Here is an 11,935-nt window from a genome sequence, read left to right as displayed (position 1 = left end):
CTAATGTATCAGTTCCTCTGTTGAGTGTGATGTGCCACTCAGTGCAAAGTGAATCAGAAACATCCCTAGCAGCTGCTAATCCTTTTTGTGTCAAGATCAGATGAGCATCAAAGAGGGAGCATTTATTTTCATTTCACTTGTCCAGAGGACCCTCAACATGATGTGCTGGAACTGGTCTGAAGACCTTGCATGTTAAAGGGGATGGCTAGTAAGCCGTTAACGATCGCCCCGTCACTGTACAGACATGCTAACCTGGAAACATTAAACTGCACATTACTTGAATCTGAGACCATTCTGAAGCAAATAATTTTCACACAACAATAGATATATAATGTACTCTTAAATGAATCCCACAAGGATTTGAAACAATCACCCCCAGCATTCCCACTGATTCCCACTGATCAGTTACTAGCCTTCCCCTTTAAGTAGTACTATGCAGTAAAATTTCAGTTATTGAAAACATACAGAGAAACAAAGTGATAGACGTACACACATACACTTTTGTACGCTTAAAAAAGAGGTCCATTTTGAACTACACTATTCAGTACTTTGTATGTCAATGATTAAGTAGAATGTATTAGATGTGAATATGACACTCTAACATAGTGAATAGAATTGAGAAAAACAACAAAATGTTATCTCAATATGGCAGTAGTAGTGTGTAGATGGTTTGTTGAACCCTGACACCTCAAAACTGAAGTTAAGTTTTCATAGCACATCTCAAAAAATCCCCCAAGATATGTCATAAATGTTGTGATGTACATTGTACATTGTAGCTGCGAGTATCAAATCTTTAAAGGGAAGATAAACCCCAAGAGCAATGTGGATTGAGTGAAAGCAACAACATTAGTAGAACACATCAGTGAAAGTTTGAAGAAAATCGGACAATCGATGCAAAAGTTATGAATTTTTAAAGTTTTGATGTTGGAACCGCTGGATGAGGAGACTACTAGAGGTTATGACGTATGAGTGGACAACAATAGACCGATTCAATTTCGATGACCTATTCACCTACCGCCGCTAGCGGCGCTATAACGGTCGCCATAACTGGGGGCCAACGGGGGCTTCCAGCGAGCTAGCTACCCAGCAAGTTGCACTTGCAGCTCAGCAGCCTAGCGTACCCATCGCGCATAGTTAGCCGGGCCTGGCCGCTACGCCGCGGCCGGCGACCGCCGCGCTAATATTGTGATTGTTTACTCACTGTGGGAAAAGTCATTCAGCGGCTTTTAATGCTTTTCTTTTAGACAAATTGATATGAGTGATTCAGACATATTGATCTACAATGAAAGCTTCAAAGGAAGGATCAGGAAAACATATTGTGCAGTTGCTGGGTGCACAAATAACAGAAAAAATGGAAATGGAAGCTGCACGGCAGTGTGTGAATTTCAGACACCGCTGACGCATGATTGGGTAAAGGCAAGAATTAAAGACAATTAAGTGAAATACAACGGTATAAAAAATGCACAGATTTCGAAACAAACTATGTCTACTAGATTCTCTATTAACTATTTTAATTAGGTTATCACTGCATATACGTAAAATATGTTGTTCATCTTAGAAGACAAGTTTAGATCAAAGAATTTGATAATTCACTGATTTTTTTTTCTTATCCTTGGTGTCCTACTTGCCAAAGTTAGAATACACTTCCTGGCTAGACTTTATTATTATGATAAACATTTTACAGCCTACACTACAGCTAAATAAATGTTTCAAGATGCGTTAAATTCTTATACTGTTTTCACTTCTTCAATGTTCAGCACTGAATTGACCATAGGAACCTAGGCCTATTCAATTTTTATTCAATGGAACTCTGAATCTGACTTTTGATAATACTTATAATGATTAAACCATGGATGGTGACAAACATATCCGTTTCATAATCATACTAAGAAAGTATGATTTAAAAATCACTTTTGTAGATTATAATATTAGGCGTTAGCGTGATGTTAGGCAAGGTTACTTAGATTCTAGACCTAAAACAGTAGAAGTTTTGGTTGTAGACATCAGGCGACGTAGTCGTTTAATAGAAACGCCTAAGTTAACGCGGTTAGATTTATATTCCGTTTGGTTTACTTAGTTAGGCTTGCCTGAAGTTATCGACAACCGAAAATGATATAGGATGTAGGGTTCTAGAAGTCAATAGGTCTAGATCCAGTCGGGACTCTTGCCTAGATTTCTAGACAAGATCTAACGTTCGACAGATTTTACCCTGCTGGCCCTACACTCCCGAGTAAAGGCAAAAGCCTGCCCTAAAAAGATTAAGTTAACTGATAGCTTGCAATTTATTGCGCCATATTTAGCTCACGATTCTTATCCATATTGTATCTAATTATATCAGCTAACTTATCAACAGTCTAGGCTTACTAGCAAGACGTCTGCCTGCGCCTAGCAATAATTCTCCCCAGCGGTTTTTATTCTCTTACACAAATGTGAATATACGGGGCTTACATGCGAGTACCCAAGTCATCGCCAAAGAAATAGAGTCTACAAACACTCACGGATCGTACCGATATTTACCTTGAAATTCAAGTTTTGGCTACAGCCGTATGTCATCTACCCATTCGCTCATAGTCGGTACAAGTTGTTTAATTTTATTTATATTTAATCAGCTAGCGAAAAAAAAAAAAAATGTAGACCATAGTTGAGACAAAGCCAGATGCGTCGATCGCTGCCAGCGCCAGAGACAGCTAGCTGGCCGGCTGGCGCCGGGTGGTAAAAGCACTGGCTGCCGCTGGCACCCTTGCCACGCACGCAGGGCGCTTGCCGACCCGGCCTGTTTGGCCCCCAGTTATGGCGTCGCCTTAAGAGGGCGCACTTCCATGAACAGTTGCTTGAATCGGTCTATACCAAGAAAATATAAAGAAAATTCTGCAAAAATCCATTTTTCATGAAAATTACAAATTCCATCAACTTGATGTTGACATATGTCAAGGGTAGCAATTATTCCCCCTGCTTTCTGAAAGCGGTTGGTCCATTGCTCTTTCATAATTCTAGAAAAGTGAATTTTTGTTGAATTTCCTTTATATTTTCTTTGTATTGTTGTCCACTCATACGTCATATCCTCTAGTAGTCTCCTCCTCCAGCGGTTCCAACACCAAAACTTTAAAAATTCATAACTTTTGCATCGATTGTCCGATTTTCCTCAAACTTTCACTGATGTGTTCTACTAATGTTGCTGCTTTCACTCAATCCACATTGTTCTTTGGGTTTACCTTCCCTTTAACAAATAACACACAACTCCTGAATCTCTGTAGACAGATTGTGGCCACCTCATTTTCTTTCCTGGGCAATATTGCATGTAGCAGCAGACACTGGGTCAAGGCATGTCCGTCGGCATACTGGTAAACCCCTGGTCATTTGATGCATCACATGTTACCATGGGTACCGTAGTACCCCGGGGTACCACATTGTGTAGCGCCACCTCACGTCCACTTGAGGACAGCCGCAGAGAAATGCGTACACGTGTGTGTGTGTACATAGTCATTCCCACGCCACTGCATGTTATACTATGCATGCATGGGACGCTGTGCTAGCAGTAGCGTGCGCTTCAGTGCAGTGCAGTGCAGTGCAGTGGCTAGCACGCGCTAGCTCCAGCACCAAAATAATTTCCACTTTTTGGCAACCAGGGTACAACCTCAAAAGAAAAATGAATAATTCAACAAAATGGCTGATTTTTATTTGGTACCCGGGATACCATTTATGTCATCATTTGCCAGATTCGGCCACTTAGTCTACCAAAACATCTGCATTGCACATACCGATAATGGACGTAGCTCTCGGGTGCTCAGCTAACAACACTTGTCAGAGTGTTCCCAGCCCACCTGGTTGCTACTAGAGTTTTTGTATGTCACATATTGGCAGTTTCTTCCTGTGGCCAACAGAATTACCAGGCTGTAGCAGACACATGTGGATGCTTGCCTGCGACTACTGAAATGTCCCAGTGGGGCAAGTGATGTACAATAACTCTTGCCTCTGGATAGTACAGAGCCATTGCCCACATGCCATTCAGACAAAAAAAAAAAAGATGAATAAATAATAGTAATGTTTATTTCTTTTTTTGGGGGGGGGGGTGGTGCAATGTCATGATTGGAAGTCAAGGGTGAAAGGCCTATAAACAGACATTGTGCTTTTTCTGAGAAGACAAAAACAAAGGGGCAATGTTGCAATACAAGATTTGGGGAGTGAGGGATCAGATCAGGGAATTGCACCCCCTTGCCCCCCCCCCCCCCCCCCCACACACACACACACACACAAATAAAAAGGGGGAAATTGTGTGCTGAAGAAACTCACAGAGGTTAAAGAATTGTCTTTCTCGTCGTTTCCTGCCATGATTGTAACATGGTGGTCCAGCAGTTTTGATACTGATATTGTAATGATGTTCATAATGCAAAATGGATGTCGCAGTCTGTGCATAGTTGCCCTGTAGAGCTTTCATGTCTGCGTTTGCAGTAGTCCTGGGCAAATACTGTAAAACTAGAAACCTTTCGTTTGCATTTTACTTTTGTGAATCTTGGCTTCCCGCAAAATTTGTGAAAGTTTTATGCACATGAAAAGTTCTGGTTTTTACAGTAGTCATCCTTTAAGAATGGGAGGCTTTGTCTGTGACAATGCCTTTAACCCATATTACGCCAAAAGAAAATATTTAGTAGGAGAGAGCGATATTTAAGGGATGCAGCTACCCTTAGGTGTCACTTCAAGCTGTGTTTGTATTCAATGTGTGTAGCAACATCACAGTAAATATGTGTATATATTATAACAATTTTTGACCATAATATCAGTACATAGTTGTGCTAGCATACACTTTACATAAGGAAATGTTTCTTTTTCCATATTTTATGCATGTACATATATATCAAATGGGTACAAAGTGTTTTGGTAATATTTATAGTTTCATTGTAAATAAGTCATATTCATTATTTATTCTGGGTTTGTTTTGAAGACTCAAAATTGTCTGTCACTGTGTAGACCAGTATCTTTCATTCTAAAATTTATGTGTGCCATTTCTGCAATCTTTGTAGCTATTTCTGCGAGCAAATTTTAAGCTTTCCACTGTTGTTTTTCCTCTTCTTTTAATAGTAGCATTATTTATAATGATTGTCAAGAACAGCTATAACTAGTTAGTGACTTGATAAACTTTTGTTGAGAATAACCTGTTTGGTAATAGCAATCGCTACATTCTCATGTAGCAGTGGAGTGTTTTCCATTTTCCATTCAATGCCCTGTCAAGTTTGGTGACAGAATCCTGCTAACGACAGGTTCTGCTGCATTATGTTTCACATTTCCTTGAGTAAATTGTAAAAGCTAAAGAGTATTTTTCTGTCATAATGATCCATTTTTACGTGGTGAGTCATCATTGTGCAATGTTATCACATACATGTATTCGAATCCCTCTTTCAAACTTTTTCAAATCGCCTTCTCTCTGCAAATTTGTCTCCTCTGAAAATAAAGTGGAACCTCGTTATGAAGATTTCAGATCATAATAATGAAATCATCTTATAAGATGGTGATTTGCAGGTCTCAGCTCTTCACATATTTTTTTTTTTTTTTTTTTTTTTTTTTGTATATGTACTCTGGTGTAGAGTGAAATCAGACATATTATTGTAGCAAGGTAATTGTAATGACAACTATTCCCTCGTAATAGGATCCTCCTACATTACTGTAAATTAATACATTTTATAAAAGGAGGGCGAAAAAACTGGAGGACAAAAAAGATGAAAAAGAAGGGATGTCAAAAGAAAATGTTGAATTGTGCAAAAAAAGAAAGCAGTTTTCATATGGTAAGTTATGAAATATAGATTTATGTCACTCATGTTATCATCATAGTATCTTATTGCTCTATGCAATCTTATTGGACATCTTACCTGTGCAATATAACATAATGTATTCAGTCAGCTCTTCTGTGGTCACTGGGACTTACACCCTTTTCCCTCGTAGATTCTGAAATTCCCATTGACTTCTGCAGGAGCCACCAGCTTCTTACAAATGCGACTGCCTAGTTCAAAATCCACAGGAAGTTTCAGCCAGACTTCTCCGTAGCGGACAAAAAATTAATATGCCCTTTATGTTGACCAAGATGAGTTTTTTTGAAAAAAATAAGAATTCATAGCTACTGGAAGAGCAATCTTTTTTCTACCTACTGTCAATAATTGGGGGCTTAAAACAAAAGTAAAATCAAGATATGGCATTTTTATTGAGCCTGCTTGTTTTGTTTTGTTTTTGTTTTTTGTTTGTTTGTTTGTTTTTTTGGACAGGTGTGCTTAGGAGCTGCCTTCACTGGGAATATGATTTCATTGATCATTCCTCACAGCACACTAAAGTGACCCCCAACCTTTAAATCCCCTTCACCTTCTTTTGCATTTCAATCTTCTTTTTTTTTCTTTTCTTTTTTTTTTTTTTAGTAGATGGAATGGTCCAATTTTAAATAGTTATATATCGTTTAAATGCTTAGAGCATTAAAACTGTAGAAAGGTGAAAATTCATTTTGGCGTACTTTTTGTCATGGGCTTTGAGCTGGGCGGTCACAAAATGCAATGACACCGGAATATGTCATGAAATTGTAAAAATCCATGGGAAAATTTGGAGCGAATGTTGTTTTCCATCATTGGTAGTCCCTGACATTATCTCCTCGTGTAAACGTTGGAGTAATGTCCTTTAAAAAAAAAAAGAAAAAAAGAGAAAAAACAAGTGATAACAGTATCAGGACAAAAATGTCCTTGTGAAGTACTTCTGTGTCTGAATTAAAAGAATGCCAAGACTACATTGTATTTCTTTTTCTATACTCTGTATATGCTTTGTGAATTCTTGTTTATCTGTGTGGCTTAGTAAAATATTTCTTTGTAGCTTGACATAGTGTGCTATGAATAATGTGCTTTGAATAACACTCTCAATTTCCTTATAATTTAATTTGACAGACAGCAATAATTTGACACCATGATTATTATAAAAAAAAAAAAAAAACGAAGTGGATATTACGTGTACAAATCGTGAGTGAAAGTGGAATAAATCACTTTTGTGACTTTGATGGAGTATTTGCTTGCAGCAAATGGTTTTTATCTTTGTTTTGGTGAATGTATGATGCTTGTATGCAAAATATAGATTGAAGGCATACTTTCTGTGTGTGTGTGTGTGTGTGTGTGTGTGTGTGTATGTGTGTGTTTGTGTGTGTGTGGGTTTTTTTTTTTAAGTAATCAAAAGTACACTTGAGTCAGATATCTTTGTCAAACATACAAGATGTACAGTATTTCATATACATTGTTTTTGTACTGATTCATGCATGTATGACTGGATACAACTAATTTTCTTTCACTCTCATTTTCAATCATTAAACGAAGGAAAATAAAAATCTTCAAACTCGACCAATTCTTCCAAATTTTTCACTCCCTACTTTTGCACCAATGCCTGAAATTACAGATATTGTGCACGCATAATGATAATTGTGTGGCCTTTTATGTCGCTGTTGTGCAATGGGCAAAATCGTATGGATTAAACCCGAAAGAAACTGCACATGAGTTGGTTTTGTTTGTGTGTGTGTGTGTGTGTGTGTGTGTGTGTGTGTGTGTGTTTGTTTGTATTCCCCGTACGTCAGGGTACGTGTACATGGTACCAGTTAAAGGAGACCTCCAGATGATTTTCAGACTTTTACATTTGAACAATGATAATTACTATAAATTAGTTATAATGAGTACAGAGTTTCAGAATTCATCAAGATGGGGATGAAGAATAAGAATGTTTTCTAAATTTAGAACAAATAACTGCAATTACAATAAACACGTATGATGACATCATGGCATCCTTACCATAAGAAAGCATGAGTTGTTGATCGAGGAAGCAGACTGGAGAAGGCATAGATTATACACAGGTGAACTTGCAAGCAAGCAGTATTGTAATGGAATCACACTGCTACATTTCTGAAATAATTATGTGAACCTCCTACATATCATTATCATTATTCAGTGTAATTTATTAACTGATTTTCAAAGTATTGGTTTCTCTGCTCAAGGACTACAATGAATTCCATACGTACATTGGGGGCTGTCGATTTATGTACTACGTGATGTGAAATTATGAAAATCGTGTGGAATGTTCCTTTAAGACTTTGGTGCCCCTTTAACAGAGACTCCAACCCAAAGCACCTTCTGATCTGGAGATTCTCCCGCCTGAAACCCTTAGCAAACGGGAGATTCCAAGTTGATGTGTGCGAAGCGCGAAATTCCCAGGTTCTAGATGCTCTCTAGTGCTATCTAAGGCTTACTTTTTCAACATACGATAGCAATAAGTAAGAAATCCTTTCCAACGGGAGACACAGAGCCAGGGCGGGAGAAATTAAATCATAAGCGGGAGAACGGGAGATTTTGCAAAAATGGGTTTTCGGCGGGAGATCTCCCGTCGAAAACGGGAGAGTTGGAGTCTCTGCTTTAACTACTTTGGTGTCAGCAGTGTTTTCAACACGGCACAGCCGCCGCGTCACGGATTTGTGTACCGTACATAAAACTGGTCTCTTATCTTTGGCGGATTTCATAATCATACTATAATTCGAGCAACGTTTGTCTGTTTGTCTGTTTGTCTGTCTGTTTGTTCCTCTACTCCTCCCAGGTCCTTGGTCCGATCTCCATCAAACTTAGTGGGTGGATGCAGGTTGACCGCCAAATTGCCTTTGAGGGGTTCATTTTTGGAAAGGTCAAGGTCACTGGGGTCAAAGGTCAAATAACTTCTAATTTTCGTCAGCTGCAATCAGACTACCGATAGAGGGTGCTATGTAGGCCTACTTATAGGGCTCACACCCGTAAATATAAGGGAATGCCCCAGGCCCCTTCACAAATTCGTACCAAAGATACCAAAATAAATGAAGAAAAAAATTGATTAAAAATCAATGATGTAGTTTGGCAAAAACTGAATAGCTGTAGATATTGAGTATGAATTCCTCTGCAAATTGCATTTTGGTTGGAAGATGAAAGCTTTTCTGGTGGAATTTGAGGGGACTATAATTATTTCATTGGGTACGTGTACGGAAAATGGGTGATTTTTTGAGTGACAAGAACTCGTAGTCTGGCTTTGCGGACCCCTGGACAGAATTTGAACTGAATTATCCACCCTGAGAATTTGATGGATGAAAGGGTATATCTAACTAATCCAGGTAAGTGAAGCTGAAATACCTCATTTCTCCCAGCTATTTTACAGATTTTTTTGAAATTTTATTTTTAACACACATCCCTATGGGGAAATATTTATGGGTGTGAGCCCTATAGAGGATGCATGCAATGCACACAAGTCTATGGGAAGTATTCACCCCATACAAACTCTGCTGGTTTATGTTGATCTATTGTGTCAGATCTTTTCCTCTCTCCCCCCTTCCCCTTCCTTACCCCCCCCCCCACCTCTCTTCTCTACCCCCCCCCCCCCCCAACTCTGTTTGGCTACAATTTGTTTTCTTATTATGTTGTTGTGGTATAGATAGATCTTTGTACATAGCAGTCATCAGTATCACACAACTTTGAATGACTGTGTTATTTTAATGTATTTCTTTGTTTGACTACCACTGAAACAGGTCAAAATTCATAAGGTTAGTCTGTTTGACAAAACAAAGTCTTTTCAAGTATTTTGTAGGCAATAGTGTGATGATGACACCCCCATAATCAAAGATTACTGCCTGCATCTAGGTATTCATCTTATTAAGAACTGATCCACACTACATTACTATTTTTTATTTTTTTAAAAACCTGAAAGGGCATGAGTTTCAAAAATGTCCCTTTGAGAAGCTTTATGACCCTTGAATGTGTAATTTCCCATATGATGTAGGTGCAAATCTCATCAAAAACACATTTATGATGTTTAAAAGTCAAATGAGAAATATGACCTCCACTATATGGGGATTCCCCCAAAAATATAATCAGACACCCGATAGAGGGTGCTATGTAGGCCTACTCAGTGCCGTATATACGGCACTGGGCCTACTTATATGGGGATTCCCAGGTGTACGCCTACTTATGCTTCAAGCAAGTTCATCATCATGGGTCATCATAGGTGATTTTTATTTAATAGTTTAATCCAATTAAATTCAATTCAATTTTATTCAAAAACCAAATATAAATAACAAGATGAGCAAGTTTGGCCAAGATCGGACCAAGGAGTAGCGCAAACAGTTATTTGACCTCCGTAGACCCATAGAGGATTTCTGGCACTCCACGGGTACATTGACTAGTACAAACTGTATATACAAGTACCAGAACGTGACTGTATCGTCAGTATAACGCCCTCGCTTGTGCCGTCTTTATCCACATAAAGGTTGATTTGGGAAGATATTAATAATGCTTCTGTGTGTTCTGTTTTTTCCAATATACGAAAGTTTGTGTGTGTGTGTGTGTGTGCGTTTTTCGTGTTTATACATATTTATTTTTTTTTTTAATAGAAAATGTACGCACCAATCACTTGCCGAAAGCAATTTAATTTTAGAATAGAGCGGTACAAATTGGGTGATATAACGCATGACAGTAATGCAGTTAGATGCGCGTGATGTATGAACACTAGACAGTTACAGGTTTGTTTGTTTTGGGGTTGTTTTTTTTTTTTTTTTCAAAGCTTCATTATTCCGAAAATAAAATAATGTACATTATTCCGAAGATTCGTTAATCCAAATTGTGAAACATTCAAGGTTCGCTATTCCGAAGGTGTGCTAGCATGCAACAGTATTCGTTGTACCTCCTTTCCATATTCGGATTTAGGAACCAAATCTCACATCTCGTGTCACTAATTTCGGGACAGTATATCGCCTCCATGTACCTAAGCCAGCGTGACGTTTTTTAAAGTGCTTATGTGTGTGTGGGAGGGGGGCAAGGGGGGATTTACACTTCTGGTGCCACTTCCGGGTTTCGTCAGCTAACAAGCACCGAAAAAGGGCCTTCAGCTGCGATTTCCTGGTACAACTTCCAAGGTTCATCGGCTTGAAAGCACAAACAAAACAACGTATAACCACATTTTCTAGTGCCACTTCCGGGTTTTAAAAAAAAAGTGTTGGGGCCCTATATATTCCTATGTATTATCAAACCCCTCTCTACCCCCTCCTCCCCCCCCCCCCCCCCCGGTCCACCGGTTGCGCCGGCATTGTGTACAATAGCGACGAATCACACTCTCTGAACCCATACCACCAGTCCTGGTTGTACCTGTCACAATCTCTTCTCTCCCGCTCAAAATTTATGCTTGCAATGTGTGCAGTTACAGTAATAAGCTTGTCTGAAATGTACATATAAATATAATGAAAGTTACTAAACAGTTATAATACTGAACGTCGTGTGATCACTGACACGTTTATTTATGAGGGTGTGTGTGTGGGTGTATCACCCCAACCAAAATCATCCTGACGTTATCACAATGGTTGACAGTTCGTCGTACATCTGGAGCATGACGAAATACAACCAATCTCTTGAATTCTGGAAAAGTCTAGGTGCACCTCTGCATTTCTCAGTGATTTTCGTCTCTCTTGTAGCTGTAACGATCAATCTTTTCACCATGTTTGCGATTCTGGCAAGTCGAGCCTTGCGGACCAAGCAGAACATCCTCATATTTAACCTGGCCCTCTCCGATTGCCTCGCAGCCTTGTGTGCGCCCGGATATTCCTCTATGGTTCTAGTAAGATCGTCACTGAAATCTGCTTTTCTTTTCTTTCGTTCATTTTTTTTTTTTTGTAAATCAAAGAATATAATTCCTCCAATAATTCCTAGTGTAAAAGTTAAGAATTGTGACTGGTGTAATCATCCGTACAGCACGTGGTCATGATTTGAGTATACAATGTACCTCGATCGGTATAGGAGCAACCTAATAAGACATACAATTTCTTTCTTTTTTACCTATAGATGTATTTGTATACCTATACTCATTACATTGTACCACGTACAACGGTTGTAGAAAGCCAAAGCACATTACTGGAACCAGTCATCAGGTC

Source organism: Diadema setosum, chromosome 3 (assembly GCF_964275005.1).
Source record: "Diadema setosum chromosome 3, eeDiaSeto1, whole genome shotgun sequence".
Lineage (NCBI taxonomy): Eukaryota > Metazoa > Echinodermata > Echinoidea > Diadematoida > Diadematidae > Diadema > Diadema setosum.
The sequence above is the reverse complement of the archived record's forward strand: the minus strand, read 5'-3'. Positions refer to the sequence as shown.